The following is an 18,956-nucleotide window of genomic DNA, read 5'->3' on the forward strand; positions in this document are numbered from 1 at the left end:
GCCAAGATGGGTGCTAAAGCAGACGAGGTGAAGCGATACTATGATAAACAAGCCGATCGAGTCTGGCAAGATGCCAAAGATACGCTGACGTCGGAGGCTCAGAAACTCATTCCTAATCTCAGGCCACTTGATACGGATGAAGCGAAAGAACGAGCGAATTATCAACCTGAGAACAGATTTGGTAGGCATCTCTTGCTTTAGATCTCATACAAAAATGCAAAATAATTAATCAATTTTAATTAGTGTTAGATGTAGAGAACATGCCGTCATTGTAAAATCTTTTAATTTTCAAAATTTTTCAAGCTTGGTTATTTAAAGGGTGTAAAACATTTTATCATCAAAAATATGCACACAACCAGATATTCACATTGAAACAATACCAGTTATGGAAAGTGTGAATCATAATTTTGTAATCTTGCCCACTTGACAGCGAAGACATTCGGGAGTTTGGTTGAATTGGCGGAAGAAACCTTGAAGCCAAAAAAAGGATTGACTCTTCAGCAGCGCTTAGCTGATTTGTTCTGTGGCACCGACAGCGGAGGTAGGTGCTATAAGGGTTTCATTGTTTTACGGTTTGACTAGAAGTGACAAAGATATAATATAGACACAGATGTAATATAGACACAGATATAATATAGACACAGATATAATATAGACACAGATGTAATATAAACACAGATATAATATAGACACAGATATAATATAGACACAGATATAATATAGACACAGATATAATATAGACACAGATATAATATAGACACAGATATAATATAGACACAAATAAAATATAGACACAGATATAATATAGACACAGATATAATATAGAAACTAATCTAATATAGACACATATATAATATACATGTAGACACAGATATAATATAGACACAGATATAATATAGACACAGATATAATATAAACACAGATGTAATATAGACACAGATATAATATAGACACAGATATAATATAGACACAAATATAATATAGACACAGATATAATATAGACACAGATATAATATAGAAACTAATCTAATATAGACACATATATAATATACTGTAGACACAGATATAATATAGACACAGATATAATATAGACACAGATATAATATAAACACAGATGTAATATAGACACAAATATAATATAGACACAGATATAATATCCTTTTCCAAATACAAAGACCATTACTCTGCTTTAATACCAGCAGCTGAATACAATCACGCTTGTCTGAAGGCTCATAACTTGAAAATTAAAAGATGCAACAGAATAAAATCAACTGAGCGCAACTACATACATAGTTATATGTATAATTGTATACATAATTATGTACATTACTAGATACATAATTACATACATAATTATGTATATAATTATATGTAATTATATAATAATAATTATATATATATTGATAATTATATATACTCATATATATAATTATGTATATAGTAATTATGTATATATAATTATCTATATGCATATATGACTGTATATAACTATATATATGATTATATATACAGTTATATATATAATGTATAATTATATACATATATATGCATATATAACTATATATATAATTACATACATAGTTATATACATATATGCTAACAGTAAACAGCTAAACGAATCAAATAGAATTTTAGATTACTCATTGTGATTACACAATGAGTAATCAATGCCCTACAACTGACACGGCCAGAATATTGCACACTGCTATAAAGTAGAGAGACACGGTAATCATGAATAGTATGATAGATATTAGCTAACACACTACTACATACAGCTTCATTTAATTTAGGCTTAAATATTTGTAATTATTATGATTATTACTAATAATTATGAATTAACAACAATTATTATTCGTATAATAATTGTTAATCATTAATAATTCTATAATTATGCTAAACATGTAACACTGTGGAAATAAAATACATGTATACGAAATAGTTTCTAAGGACCTTCAAAGTTTTGGGCCCTTTTATGTAATCTTCAAGCAATATTTCTACACAAAATTGACTTTGTTGTGAGTAGTAGTTCTATTAGCAAAGAACATATACAATAGAAGACAGATTAACAATTTTGTCTTGTCCATCCGACTGAGGTGGAAATGGTATTTTCTACTAGATCAGGGCTGTTTATCTGCTGTGCATCAGAATTTTGAGCATTTTATATTCGAACAGATGCTGGTGACTAAGATAGTTGGGTTAACATTCACGTAAATATGGTTGTTTTCAGAACTGATGCATCTTCCCACTCTGTTTATGCTAAATTTTTATTTCATGTCAATAATAGGTTTCAAAATTTTTCATGGTTTGTGTCCTCATTTTTTACCAGGTAGTTACAGGTTCTCAGCTCACTCCAGCTGCGAGCTTTATGAAAAAATTGCATAAAACATCTAACACTTATTTTGAAAATATTATGGCTAACTGCTTTAACAATTTTGAACTAATATCAATTCTCTTAGAAGAGTATTTTTAACACTATATGTCAAACTATTTATTTGATTTTATTGCTTAATTGGCTAAAACTATACAAATTAAATTGGAAAAAATTCTGTTTAAAATACAACTACATAATCACCAATAAAAAGGTTTGTATATCAGTAAGATTTTGTCTCAACCAGTTCTACATTGATTCTGGTTTAGTCTGGCTGGTTGTTTGTATCGGTGCTGGTTTCAGTCTGTCTTTTGTATATGTAGGCGTACTTTTTATACGTTTGCTTTGCTTCAAACAAGGAACATATTTTAAACAAATTTGTACTTTCAGACATTTCAAAGTATTATTTAAAAAAATAGTAATAGCTATATTTCTATTCATGGAATGATGTACTAGTGTCAGCAGCCTTAGATGACCTTGAAACTGTAATAAAATATTCATGTTTTGATGAAAAAATTTGCTATGAATTTAATAACACACACAAAAATGCGTTCGCAGCTCTTGAAGCAGAGTTCTGTTGTTTTGTGGATTAATTAATAGATAAAACGTTTCCTAAAAATTAATTTGACAACTAAAAAATTCTTTGTAAAAGGCAGATGTTGCTTTTTACATCCCATTTGGTTCCAAATCTTTTTTTGTTGGAGTAATTCTTAAAAAATTTTCTTGTTGAGTAAGTAATTAGTTAGAGTAAGTAATTAGTTAGAGTAAGTAATTAGTTAGAGTAAGTAATTAGTTAGAGTAAGTAATTAGTTAGAGTAAGTAATTAGTTAGAGTAAGTAATTAGTTAGAGTAAGTAGTTAGTTAGAGTAAGTAATTAGTTAGAGTAAGTAATTAGTTAGAGTAAGTAATTAGTTAGAGTAAGTAATTAGTTAGAATAAGTAATTAGTTAGAGTAAGTAATTAGTTAGAGTAAGTAAATAGTTAGAGTAAGTAATTAGTTAGAGTAAGTAATTAGTTAGAGTAAATAATTAGTTAAAGTGAGTAATTAGTTAGAGTAAGTAATTAGTTAGAGTAAGTAATTAGTTAGAGTAAGTAATTAGTTAGAGTAAGTAAATAGTTAGAGTAAGTGATTAGTTAGAGTAAGTAATTAGTTAGAGTAAATAATTAGTTAAAGTGAGTAATTAGTTAGAGTAAGTAATTAGTTAGAGTAAGTAATTAGTTAGAGTAAGTGATTAGAGTAAGTAATTAGAGTAAGTAATTAGTTAGAGTAAGTAATTAGTTAGTTAGAGTAAGTAATTAGTTAGAGTAAGTAATTAGTTAGAGTAATTAGTTAGAGTAAGTAATTAGTTAGAGTAAGTAATTAGTTAGAGTAAGTAATTAGTTAGAGTAAGTAATTAGTTAGAGTAAGTAGTTAGTTAGAGTAAGTAATTAGAGTAATTAATTAGTTAGAGTAAGTAATTAGAGTAAGTAATTAGTTAGAGTAAGTAATTAGTTAGAGTAAGTAATTAGTTAGAGTAAGTAAATAGTTAGAGTAAGTAAATAGTTAGAGTAAGTAATTAGTTAGAGTAAATAATTAGGTAAAGTGAGTAATTAGTTAGAGTAAGTAATTAGTTAAAGTAAGTAATTAGTTAGAGTAAGTAAATAGTTAGAGTAAGTAATTAGTTAGAGTAAATAATTAGTTAGAGTAAGTAATTAGTTAGAGTAAGTAATTAGTTAGAGTAAGTAAATAGTTAGAGTAAGTAATTAGTTAGAGTAAGTAATTAGTTAGAGTAATTAATTAGTTACAGTAAGTAATTAGTTAGAGTAAGTAATTAGTTAGAGTAAGTAATTAGTTAAAGTAAGTAGGTAAAGTAAGTAAGTAGCTAAAGTAAGTAGGTAGTTAAAGTAAGTAATTAGCTAAAGTAAATGTCAAGCTAGCGCTGTGGTTAAACAAACATGAAGAAACCTAAATGTACATTTCCTCCTCGCAGCACTCATTCAAGGTATGATAACTTTTGTAGCATATCGTAGAGCAAAAGAAGAGGATGATGGAAGTTTTGAAGGTGTTGAAATGCAGTCAATGGAGCACTCTTCTAGAAGTAAGGATAATATTACACAGCGCTGCTTTACTATTTATTATTTCCCTTGGCTCATGCTACCCGTTAGACTGTGTGTAACCCTTTACAATAATCCAGTACTTATATTTTTTATGATTATTCTAGAACAAAATCTGAGTAAAAAATCTTTTACACAAGCAAGAATCACTTGGACGGAAAGAAGCAATAACAACCGATAAACACGTTCAATAGATTAGAATTTTTTGTACAGAAAAAAAAACAATAGCAAATAATAAGGACATCTGAGATGTAGGATCTTTTGTACTGAAAAAAACAGTACCAACCAATGGGCATCTGAGACATTAGGTCCTTCACTGTTTAGTGTGAAAACAAAAGCCCTAAAGGCAGTCGATTCTGAAAACAGAACACCTCATGCTCAGCCGTTCCACAGAATTGACCACTATAAGTTTGTTTCGTTGGTCATAATCAACAAGAAATTGCTGTTGTCTGGAGAATGCCGTATATTTCTAACAACGACGCCAAGGCAGAACGCTAATAATATAAATTAGCTGAGTTCATACCGAGACCATCTTATAAGAACTATAAGTTAACTGCATGATACTGATATCATCTTGCAAGGAATATAAATTGGTTGTATGATACCGAGCTCATCTTTGTTGACTTGAAACTGATCACATTAGACTGTTCCCACCAGAGAGTAGATAATACCAAGCTCACAATTTACGCTTTCTAGGTTAAGTGGACATTATGAAAGACAAAGTGAGCCTGCGAAATGCTACTGCGAACTGTGCCAGAGACTAATTGTAGTATCACATTGATATGGTAGTATGTATAGAGAAGGCTGTCAGCCTTTTTTCTGTAATCAGAGGTATTCTATCAGTTTTTTGCGTAAATAAGTAGACTTAGTAGAAGTACGTGTCCTGTGAGCAGAGGCTGAGACTTACAGGGCGTATATTAGGACTGCCAGAAAATAAATTGCATTAGAAAAGATGCATTACAGAAATATAGGCGCCCGTTAATCTGGAATATAAATGTTGAACAATAAATGAGAGAACAATCATACAGAGAGATTGGGCAAGCTCTGCTGGCTCCTTGGTAGCTCCTTATATAGCCAGCTTGCGCGATAGGCTTTTCTTTTTTCTTATCATCTCCCGCAATCTTTCTTTGTGTAACTCGGCACGCCGAGCTGACTCACCTGCGGCCAAGTCGCTTGTCGTGATACTGAGACTTGGCCCCACTGTGAAGTCGGTCGTGTGACAGTCCGGGTCACATTGCTCTGTCATTAAAATATAATATACACAACAGCTTTAAGCTTTTAGCACACAACATATTTGTTTATACAATGCCTACCAATAATATAAATCATCTTATTTTGCAGAAATGGGAAACTATAAGTTGGCAGGTATGTTATTATCTCCTCTTTTCAGCAATAATTTTTCATATAACATCTGATTAACAAACTTCCCGTATCTAGTCAAGAAATCCAAACCTTTATAATTGCAGAAAGCAGAAAGCCAGGTGAAATGATCTATGGCTCAGTGGGTGACCAACTCAGCTTCATCGGCAGACGGCTTATCCCGGTTGCCCCGAGTGGCAACTGCATGTTTGAAAGTGTGGCTAAACAGAACAAGTCGACAAATGAACGACTTAGTGACCACAAATATTTGCGATGTGTCACAGCTCAGCATGGATGGGATCACCCTGAGTTGTATGAACAGTTTCTTGAAGGAGATCGATACTACTACAAAGATCAGCTGCTTCAACTCGAGGATGATCGAGTATGGAATATTGCTGTCGGAGATGTTGCTTTGGCAATTATCAAAGACGTGGTTCAGAGAAAAATAGTTGTGATACGTGCATATCAGAAACCTCAGCACTTTCCAGATGATGGCAGAGATGTTGACGAGGATACTATTGTACTTGTTAGAGACGATAAAGGACAACATTATGATGCAACTGAGTTGCTGACTCATTACCAAATCGCGGCCTACAGCGATAAATCAAACTGCGCCCTTTTTCGCCATGGCCGTAAGTGATTTTTTTAGTAAGAAATTCAGAAAGTTTTAGAAGCTGTCCTTTATCACCATGGGTATAAGGGGACTTTCTTAGTGAGAAATTCAGAATGTTCTAGAAGCTGTCCTTTATCTCTATGGGTATAAGAGGGTTTTTTTAATGAGAAGTTCGGAATGTTCTAGAAGCTGTCCTTTATCACCATGGTCATAAGTGATTTTCTTAGCAAGAAATTCAGAATGTTGTAGAAGCTGTCCTTTATCGCAACGGGCATAAGGAGGTGAGAAATTCAGAATGTTATAGAAGCTTTCCTTTATTACTATGGGCATAAGGGAATTTTCTTAGTGAAATGTTGTGAATGTTCTAGAAGCTGTCCTTTCTCGCGTGAGCAGGATTTTCCTAATGAGAATTTTAAATGTTCTAGAAGCTGTCCTTCACTGCTGTGAGCATAAGTGCGAAATGAAAAAGTCCTAAGAAAAAGCCCTAATGAAAAACTCAGAATTTTCTAGAAGCTGTCTTTCTTGTTAGTTTGAATATTTTAAACTAGCAAGGACAGGGTTTAAATATTTAGTTGCAGTTGTTTCAAGAGTCATTGATGCAGCCACTGATGAAAAATATTTTACAAGTTAGTGCTCATTTTAAAATTAAATTGCTTCTCTACATTGAGTTTTACAACTCAACGGTTCCAGAAAATAACTTTTTGAATAATCACAGCAGTTGTGCTATTTTTCTGTGCCAATTTTTTTTCAATATGCTACTGAAATGTTACCACATTTGTTTTTTAGTTTTGAACCGTTAATTTTTTTATTTTGCTGTGACCAACTTTAAAGCTTCTATATACAAATCAATTTTGACCTCATTTCACTTGTAATTTTGTTGAATTTTACCAAATGGTAGGAATATCTATCTGAACAAAAAAATAATTTTACAAAAAGAAGTTTTTTTGTTAATATAAAATGTTGTAGTCAACACGAAAAAGTGTGTCTATTATTTCAATGCATGAACTTATCTGCTTGCAGTTCTACCAGTTTTTGGCAACATTGAGCAACAGTTGGGTGCCATAGGCAGAACCCTAGATTGTGTACCAGAAGGAGGCGACTCCCTATTTGAGAGTATATCAAGACAAATAGAAGATCGTACATACACACCTCAATATCTGAGAAACGTAGTCTATAATGCAGGATACAGTCATCCAAAAGTATACGAAAAATTAATCCCTGGCACTCGAGGCAATTTCTACACACTCTTAAACAAAATTAAAAAATCTGGATTTTATCATTTACAAACGGACGAATTTATCCTAAAAGTTCTGCATATGGAGACTGGCTTAAAAATAGTTGTAATTAAAGATAAGCACTCTCCTCATCACTTCCCCGACGATGGAAAGCCTATTGATAAAGACTGCATCATTATCACACGAAGTGGAAAAGGAAACGACAGTCACTATGACGCCAGCAAAATTAGAGTCCGTAAGTAAAACCATATCACAGCTCAATCAGCTTTCCTCTATAGAAGTTTCCTCTATTCAGCTGAAGCTTGTTAGAGGAAACCTGATGTGTATGTAGTTTATTTTTATCGATTATAAAAATACTTTTCTTATGCCAGTTTCTGTGAATTCTCTATCATGGCAAGGAGCACATGTATATAAGCAAATTTAAATTGATCAGAAAATATGGAGCAGGGCATCAATATAAGCACTAAGGTTTTGTGACACTCTACTTTGAGGCAGTTAAACATTCTTTTTCCTACACTTGCATCAAAATAAAGGTTTCTTTCACGCTTTTTTAAGTAAAAAAAAACACAATTTCAACTATTTTAATACATACTGTAAAATGATAAAATTGACTGTCACTGATAAAACTAATATTATTATTATTGTTATTATATTTATTGCTATTATTACTCGGGCTATGTTTCTTGTTAATATTATTATCACTACTATTTGTATTATTGTTAATATGATAATTAATGCTTGAATATCTGACCATTAGTATTTTATTGAAATATTATCATTGTTATGATTATTATTTATTTTATTTCATTTATTCCTTTATTATTTTTACATATATTTATAGTTGGTGTGGTTTAGATGTGGAGTTGCCCAACCATGTAACTATTATAGGCCTCAAATAATTAACCCAAAATGATTAATGTTGGTTTTTCAAGTTGCAGGCCCCGTATTATTACGATATTGTAGGCGCTAAAATGGATGACACTTTGATATCAGTTTCTAACTGTTATAAAGTTATTGGGAGATTTGCTAAGCATGTAATAATACAGCCGGAGCTAATGCATTACTAATGCATACAATAAGCTAATGCATTACTAATGCATGCAATGAGCTAATGCATCACTACATTGCTGCTTACATTTATAACATAGTCAGCCCTGACTCTAACAGGAGGTTAAAGTAGTGCAGTACAACAAATAGCAGTGAGATAGGTATTGCCAGGATTTTTTTGCTTTCGATCAAATAGCCTGCAGTATACGTGTAGATTTTCAACTCAAATTGCTGCAATGCTTTTACAACAAAAACACATGATCATCGTTCTTTATGCATACGAAGATGGATTACTGAGTTTCTATTCAGATAGATTGTGGCGTATTTATAAGGAAAACAAAAGTTTTAAAATTGCCAACTGAGCCTGGTGTTGCTTGGAGTGGCTCTGCTTTTTTACATTAAATAAGCTGTAGGTTATGCATGGAGTCGGTTTTTAATAACTTTTACAATGTCATGAGTTCGAGTTCTGTACAAAACGTTTTTCTTTTTAAAGTTATTTTAGTATTTGCCTTTATTGTTTCTTCAGTGCAGCGGCTTCAAAAAAGATTACAAAAGGATCAGTTTCTTAAGTATGTAGATAAACTTACACAAAATTTGAACAAATTTTATCAGAATTTTTCTATCATTTACGACTATTTTTTATATTTGAAGTGTTCTGACTACCAGGATGTTTCAAGATAAAATTCCACAAAACCTGATTACTGCTAAAATGCTTAAAAGAAAAATGTGTGCAAAATGACATCACTAGTTGCTATTATTGTGATAGCTAATATTGGCTATTGTGTTCAAGTTGCAGTATTATGCGTCTCTATTCTGTTGGTCTCTTTGCAACTATAGACATCATAATCACACTTTTGCTAAATCGGAGCGTTTCAACCGCTTTCAAGTTGTAATCGATCTTACTCTTGAAACATCTTGGCAGTCAGATCACCTCTACATCAAAAACAATTATGAATAATAGAATTTGCTCATATTGATACTTTCTGATCAGATTCATTAAAATTTTGTGCGAGATCATCTGTAAAGGGCTTCACCAATAGAAGATAGAACTTATACATTTGGAACAACTCTTTTCATTATTACTTTGCCAAAACGGCTTATAGATTATTGATTTACCCTGATAATAGTTTAAGTATTTCAATCAAATAACCCGATTAACTGATAGATTTAATATAAAAGCTTACATATGTGACTAGCAACAAGTATAAAAACTAATAACTTTATAGGAAGGAGAGAATATCAAAGCAGGGAGAAGCAAGTACAGGACATGGGACGCTGCATCGAGGAACGAACACAGCATGGTGAAAATAGTATGTTTGAAGCTATTGGCGCTCAAATACATGACTTTCTGCGAGGAAACGCAAAAACCATGAGAATGGAAATCTCGAACTATGCTATCAACCAAATGGTAGACTATGCGATGAAAATAGGAAATGATGCGGACCTTACGGAGAGGGTTGCAAAATATTTAGCGATTGTGAGACCAGGCGTCTGGTTTGAGTCTCTTGCTATAAGTGTTCCTCTAGTTGCGTACCGATTATACAATCAGAAAATAATAGTCGTGCGAGATCGCCAACGACCGTGGTACTTCCCTTATAATGATGGCAAGCCTGTAACCAAAGATACAATCGTAATCGTCCAATATTTCTATGAGGACGGCCCGATGAAAGGACTGTCTTACTATTTGCCAACTTACGAGGAGTCTCTAGGTAAGTCTAAATAGATTGCGACAAAAATTATAACAACTAGTTTTTTATTCCCTTGGCTTGTGCATGTTTTTTAGTTTTAGCATGGCGGTAAAATTAATGTAGAGCTATCAATCTCTAAAAATTACAGTAACAATTTCATCTTGCCATTCCTGAAGGCTACAATGTGCACCTGATTATTAAACTGCATATCATAACAATTCCCAAAGAGTAAGCTTTTAATAAATGCAGGCATGTAATTGTTTTTGTATACATTTTAAATGTATAGTTTTATTTAAGCTGCCAGCAGAGAAAAGTGTTCAAATAATCAAGTATCTAGAAGGCAACTATTTGGCATACATAAACAAGTGCTTCTCAATTTTGTATTTTCCCTCCCCTAGCGAGACGAAAACAGCTTGCTCCCCTCTCCTAGCTGCGACTACAAGTAGTACCATCTTTCTTGTATTTAAATCTCAAAATGTATGTCATTGTCACTTTCTGTTATTCTGTGTGTCCAGCTATAGCTAATAAAATCTTAGAACGAAAAGCTTGCTTCATGCCGGATGCAAACTCGTGGAGGTGGCAACCGCAAGTTTGTAACCAGAAATTTAACCACTGAGCTACACAGTCCTTAGAATTCAACTGCTCTTATCCTATACCGTATACCCTTTTCTTGATTGCACACACTAAACGACATATTAATTGATACATTGCGGCAATGGGTTGCAATGTTCCTGTTATATAATATTTTTCGCCTCACTCTATAAAGCACGATGATTTTTCATCCTCACCATGCTAGGGCGAGTTTGTTTTCCGCCATACGATATCAATAATAATTTATATTGAAATTAAAATTTGGTGATTCTGTACTGATTACGACGAAATAACAAAAATGTTGATGTGCTATTTTGCCACTATTTCACTCAGTTCGGATTTATCCGTTATAGTAAAAACGGATTTGCAAACAGATAAGTGAAAAATATTTAGTTAAAAGTTTGAAGTTTACTAAAATGCATACTAAAACGTCCTTCAAGTATGTGTTTAGTAAACTAAACTCATTTAAGTTAGATTCCGCGTTTATGTTACACGTCTGTCTTGAAGGTAAGAACTCTGCATGTAGTACATTGTTATGCCACATTTTCTTGCAGATCATAATCACAAAATGCACTAAAGTTATTGTAGGTAACTATAGTTAATAAGGTAAACATATTGTTTTGTTACTATTTTTTAATGATGATGATTTTTAACAGAAGGTGATTGCATTAGATAATTACTATGGGTTTCTATACCACTATATGCCTATAAAAAGTTTCGCCTTGTGATGCAACAATGAAACAAACTAAAATCATATAAATGTATAACAAATCAGTTTTCATTGTAATCGCAGCAAAATAGACTATATTTAAACATTACTTGCTAATGATTTTACATTTACATTTAAACACCTCTATAGTTTTATTTTTTCTCCTAATTTATTTCAACGAAACACTTCTTCCATGATATGAAATTTACAAGTTACAGTTGTTTGAAACAGTTTGAAAACCTTTACAGTTGTTTTATTTTTTCTCCTAATTTATTTGAACAACACAAAAAGCTTTCTCATGATATGAAATTTGAACATTAGAATGGTAAATGCTTTGTATGGTAATTGAAAATAAATTTTCTGTCCAAAGACTTTGCTATTACCCGGGCAATGTCAGGTATTTAACTAGTTTGTTTATAAAATCGTAAAAAGTACACCTCTGTATAACATCTTTAAAAACGTTGAAAAGCAGAAAGAGAAAAGAGAAATGTGTATCAATTAAAAAGGAAGAATTATTTTTTATTAAGTGCAACAGCAAAGATTTAACAATTCATATTTTTGCTCTGTTTGCACATGCTCAGTGCAAACAAAAGTGTTATTTCGCAAAACGAATGCTATTTGCACACTCTCTGCTAATGAGAGCGCCACCGCCTCCTAATGCAGTTGAGGTGCAATTGCGCTTTATTCTTGGACAACCAAAATCAGAGCTAAAAAAATAAAAAGTGTGTTCTCCGAGGTCAAACACGCTGACCTTTTGACAGAGCCCCGTGCTCTCAGGTGGTGCGTTCCAACTATTTGAGAAGTACTGGCTCTACGTAAAAACTGCTTTTACTAAAGCTTTAAAAGAAACTGTTAAACTCATAAGCTTTAATATGGCAGCCATATACTCAAATCTTCTCAGTTTTTGCAAATTGTCTGAACAGCTGTCTTAACTCTTAGGTGATAGGTGATTGACTTACTGAGTAGCAGGGATAGGCAACTCTTCAACAGTCAATTTACTGCAAGCTTTTAGCAAGCTTGTGTAAGAAAATAAATTTTTTCTTGTGACCCATTAAAGAAGCAAATAAAGTGATTGTTTTTTCCATTTTCACGGCGAGGCATCAAACTTCAGGCAACGTTTAAGATCTTAACAGAGCCTCATGTCAATAAAAAACATAAAAAACACTTAATCTATATACAGTAGGCGCTCCTACAATGTAAATAATCTGTTCCACGAACATTTACGTTATAGAGATTTTACGTTATACGAACAGTGAAATACATGTAAATTGCCTAATCTGTTCTAAGACCTTTCCAAGCCACCCCTTTGGCCACGAATAAAGGAAAAGCTTGACTTATCTCTTTTAATTTGTTGGCTGTACCGTAACTGCAGCCTTTGGTTTGCATCGTCAACTTTTCTCCTTTTTCTAATCAACCTTACAGGTTTTATCATAGATATAATAAACTCTCATTATATTATTATTATATAATAATATATTATATCTATAGGTTGTATAGACCATAGTCGCAGTAATTTTTTCAATAAGTTGATGGGAAGCGCACATCTTCAACGTTCATTCACAATTATTTGCTTATTTTTTTCTGAACTGCCAAGTCTATAATTCTGCAAAGTAAAACTAATAATAAATATTTTATACGTCTATAATAAAGCATAACGACAAAATAATTTACTCCAACAAGCGGCACTACCTGTTTGCCGTCTATCTGTAACCAGGGGGTCAGGGTTGGAATGAAAGAGGACTTTTGACGTCACAATCAGATTGGTAAACTGACGCTGTAACACCTGCACCAATCGATCGTCTTTGTATTTATGAACAATTGCGCAGCTATCCTATTCTCCTTTTTGTCGACACATTTGACAATCTATTGCAATGTACTAGAATGACACAAAAGTTAAATATAAGTTGTATATAACGCTAGACACACTGTGGTTTTTGTTCCGCAAGTGCTACAAGATAGACTAACATTCAAATCAAATTTTGAAACTCGCCTGACTTGACACTTTGCGTTATATGGAATTCTTTATGTAGCAGGAAACAAAAATTTCACATAAATCTTTTACGTTATCTGGAATTTATGTTATAAGAGGTATATGTTATAGGAGCGTCTACTGTATATGAATCTCAGAGTTTGTCCATCTATCAGTGCTTCTGTCTAGCTATAGCGAAAAAGTTTAAAAAGGCAAAATCAAGGTTCAACTGGATATGAACTCACATTTTCTTGTTTTGCGGACGTATATTAATCCAATACACCACACTGTCCAACTTGCTCTGCTATAGAATAAATTTAGCGCATACGTACTTGGAACACACGTCAATCTTTCATGGCTTATATTAAATACTGCTGCTAGCTTTATGTGTATAAAGCCATACTAAAAGAAAAATCCGTGAAGCCTTACCAGAAGAAAAATCCGTGAAGCCTTACCAGAAGAAAAATCCGTGAAGCCTTACCAGAAGAAAAATCCGTGAAGCCTTACCAGAAGAAAAACACATGGTCATAAGTGACGAAAAATGCTTAAACTCACATAGCCAACAAAACTATTGCAATCAGTATAAATCTATTATAGTAGGCCATTACGGTATAAATTACACAGAAATAAACACAGTAAACATAAATAGCACAGTACACGGATATAAACAAACACCTTGATTTAAAAATTAGAATGTTAAATGTTGATGTTGATTAAAAGTAATATTTTATGTACAAAAACTGTTTTTATTACTCGTGCAATGCTGGGCATCTAGCTAGTATTAGTTTATTTTTAAACGTAACTAATCATTAGTATTTGAAAACTACAGACTTGTTAATTTCTTTTACATAATTGTAATCATTATAACTTTAGAGCGATCATTTTCCGATGAGGAAATGGAAGGAATTGAGGATGTCTCACTTAGAAGAGGTAAATTTGGTTCACTTAGAGACCGCTTCACTAGAATGAGCTTGCGGAGAAAGGAGAGTGGGGTGTCAGCAAATTTAAGGAAGCTGAGAGGAGGAAATGAATATTGTTCAGCAAAAACTTCCGAGAATGGGTCTGAGAGAGAGACGTCAATGTAGGAACTGATGCCTAACAAATATTGAAACAACCATAGATTTTAAAGTTCTTTTACCCTATTGATTTATTTTAAGAATGAACAAAATACACCAGAAATATAGAAAAAAGTACACAATTCTTCAACACAGTGCATAATCAAATTTTATATCCTTTTTGCGTATTTGTTTGCGGCTGAGAAAACTTGGTATAATCGGCTTGACAATTTCACAATAACCAATCAAACTGGGCCATGACCTTTTGTAACTTTGTTTATTTCTGTTTACCCACAAAAACCATGTTTGATTATAAATTATTTTATGCGCTAGACAATTATAAAATAAAACAAATTTTGTACCAACTGAAATTAACAAATATAAATTATTCAGCTGCTGTAGCAATTGTTATGTTTTGGCCAAAGAAAACGATCATTCTAAAATCAGCATATTAAAAAATCTTTCATTTACTATCTGCAACCACAAGTTAGTTTGTAAGTTTTAGAAAAATTCAGGCTTTGAACACGTTGCTTTGTAACTACCATGTTTTTCGTAGATTTAGCGATTTATGAATCATTGGTTGAAAGATAACACGCATCACCTCCACATTGCTTAAGCAGTTAAACTGTGCATTGTCTGTATGACATAGGTTGTATGGTGCAATGGATACCACTCAGGCTTTTGGACCTTGAGATCTGAGTTCAAGTCTTGGTAGAGACAATGTCTGCTTGACCTTTTATTTTTTCTAACCTATCAATTTAAGTTTTATTGGATTGTCAGTTTTGATTGCCTTTTTGAGTCTAACACTTCACTCATATCTCGTGTTTCAGGAACCTCCTTTTCAACGGCGATGTCAGTTTCCATCTAATTTCATTGTTTTTTATATACCATGTTCTTATTATATTTTAGTTCTTTTATCTAAATGTACATAATATGACACAGAATAAGGCCTTTGGTGGCATAAATGTTTTATGGGGAGCGGTTGAAACCTCTCTCTTTAAAACTTTGATATTGAAGCTGTTTAGGTAAGGAGATATGTCTTCACATCGATAAAAATTATGGTGAGCAAACAACTCCAGAGTTTATGTTGAAAAAGTAAGTATACTCTCAATGCTAAAGTTGGTTCATGTTCCAGCATCTATCACATTTCTGGTAGTCAAAAGGAGTGAAATTGCAAGATCTGCTTGATAAACCTTCATATTACAGAAGTTGGTTCTCTAGATGAGCACATTTCTAGCTCATAACACAAAATAATTACTGCTTCATTTGTAGTTCATCCATCTAAAGCTCAGAAAATGTCAAAAATCATTACAGTCGACCCTCTTTTGTTCAGGCTAATGCTGACTGTACCATGCTCAGACATTGAAAAAGTCTGAATATTGAAAATTGAGCACTGTACTGTACATTAAATGACTGATATTGTCTCGCACACATACTCCTAGGCTATAGTGTGATACAGTATGCATATACAGTATACTTGTACATGAGAGAGTAAGATATGGTTATGCATGCAATAAATTACAATATGAAACTAATAACAGTAATGATAACAAATGAAAATTCCACACTAAGCTCTAAGGTGCATGTATTGCTCGTGTTGTTCGTCTCGAGAGCCACCTATTGGTCAGAATTTTTATTCTTTAGACTGACACAGCCACATGGGACAGTCGTCTAAACGCCAGATGTTGTACGAATAACTGAAGTTTTAGAAAAGTGAAGTTCGAAGAAGCTTGGGTTGCCCGCACATGTTTTACCAGTTTCCGCTTAACGGAAGCTTCATTAAAGCGCTGAAACTAAACTAATGGCTACTTATAGCAGTTATACCGAGCAGTACACCTTAGAACTGTGCAAAAGAATAAGAGTATTAAAAGACTATATATAAGAACAAAAGCAGGTCACCTCTGTGCTCGGTGAACTATGTAAATTCTGTTTCAAAAAAGAATGTTGGCAGCAACTTTTACAAAACATCTAAGAAATTTACCGTATTAACAACAAGATATTTGTAGTTTTGTAAATAGAAAATGCTTCAAATGTATTTTTTGTAAAATGGTCCATTTAGATTGCTTTATGATAAGTAAAAAACAAACTCAAAATGTCCACAAAATATTGATCACTTCCATGTTTTCACGAATTGACATTGTTAAAAGTTTAACTTTAAATGCATAACTGAAAATATTACTCGCTTATGATGACCCAAAAAGTTATCGCATACCTTAAAACCAAGCCTCTCAACATCTTTACTATATTCTTACTATATCTTTACTATAATAAGAGCAGTGTCCATCTGTCTGACAAGAGCCTCACGATCAACATTAGCAAAGAAATTAATTAAAAAGTAAAAAAAGTAAAAAAGTGAATAGAACAGTAAATGGACCTGAACACTCTGTTGTACAGACTGGCGCACTAACCACTACACTACTTGGTTGTCTCACCGCTTCACAGGATAATCATGAGCAAACTGATTATATGCTCATGACAATTTCTGATGGTGCACGAGACTGCCAGGCCTACTGTACTAGTATAGTAAGTACATATTTAGTAAAAATTAATTGACCTCAACAGAAAAGAGTTTGCAGCCGTTATTATTACAACATGGACTGTTCCGCATGTTGGTAGCTAATGATAAAAAATATTGCAGAAATAATGGCACAAAAAAGAAATTAATTTTCTGCTGTGAACTGCGCAGAGACAGCAAAAACCTGAAAGTCACTCAGAAAATCTATGAGTCTGAATTACTTAAAAAAACTGGCAATGTTACTAATTTATAGCATGTTTTCAAACAAACTTGTAGCCAAGAGTTCAGCAGAAATATAACCTCACACTGAAAGGATCAAAGTCTTGGGTGCCAACAAAACTCACAATCCTACAAAATTTAAATCACAGATAAAAAAAAACAATGTCTATTTATCCCTAAATTTCAGCTAATATCAGGTTTCTAACAAAGAAGTACGAACCACACCACAAGTACGTGCCCCATAAAACTTTCATGTAACCAAAAGCTTGGTGCTTTATTATTTAAAGCAGTCTGAAAAACCAAATTTTGATAAAAAATAATAGCAAAAAAACTGGCATAAGTTGTATCAAGATTTGAACTGCGAACTGTGACGATTTGGGCTCGCAGGAATCAGACTCCTGAGTGCTAACCATTGCACCATAGAACCAATAGAAATTAGCACTTAATAACTAGTCACCAAATAGAAAGCTGGAATTATACATAAATTTTATGTATCACTAGCTGCATTACCCGTGTTCGGGAACAGATTTACGCAAAGCAATAGTTTTATTGAGAGTTGTCTTTCATACTGTAAAAAAACTCCAAATATGCAACCTACTGAATTTTTTGTGCTGTTCAGACTGCATAAACATATGCAGTCGTACATGTCAATAATGTTGGAGAGACCAATGGAAATATGCAATGTGTTTTACAGCTAGTCTACAATGCATCAGTCTCGAACCACTCAAATCGGAGTGGTCCTAATTTTGTACACAGAACTGATAATGAAATTGACATTGCTAGGCAAACTGAAGTTCTTCAAACTGGCAGTATTTAAAAGTTTTACATATTTTAAGAAATTCTAAAAAATATTTTGTTTTTGCACTGCTAAGCTATTGCCAGCATTTATTGAATTGAAACTTCAACAAGCTTAAAACACTAATCATGACTCACCAGCTCTTCGTCTATAGCCTGTGTTTTGACATGGTATATACAAACTGTGCAGCAGTAACGTGGTTGTGTTGATGAAACTTATTATCATTTACTATATAAACTACATATATGGCCTCTCGCCTTTTCAACGTAGTACATCTGGAGCATTTTTGGACATCCGTCCCATAGAAAAATTTGGCCCTATACTGTGTTTCAGGACTGTAGTCAAGTGCAAAGTTTTCTGCCCATACACAGTGAGTGCCATACAATTAGTGCATCTCGCTGTTGTAGCCGTTTCATCTGCTCTGAAAATTAAGCTCGCCGAGCAGCTGTTGTAGCTAGTGCATCATGTTCTTGTCGCCGCTGCATCTGCTCAAAGATTTCTGCACGTCTGGCCGCTGTAGTGGCTGCTCTGAGCCGTTTGAGTCGCTGCTGGGTCGGCTCAGCAGTCTCTGCACTTCTAGCAGCTGCAGCATTTATTCTGGCCTGCTCTCAATGTACCTGTGTTAGTTCAGCGGTTTCTGCTCTACTAACAGTTGCTATTCTGTTTTGTTGTAGGCGTAGCTGTGTTTGCTCTGCAGTT

This window comes from Watersipora subatra, chromosome 4 (genome assembly GCF_963576615.1).
Source record: "Watersipora subatra chromosome 4, tzWatSuba1.1, whole genome shotgun sequence".
Classification (NCBI taxonomy): Eukaryota; Metazoa; Bryozoa; class Gymnolaemata; order Cheilostomatida; family Watersiporidae; genus Watersipora; species Watersipora subatra.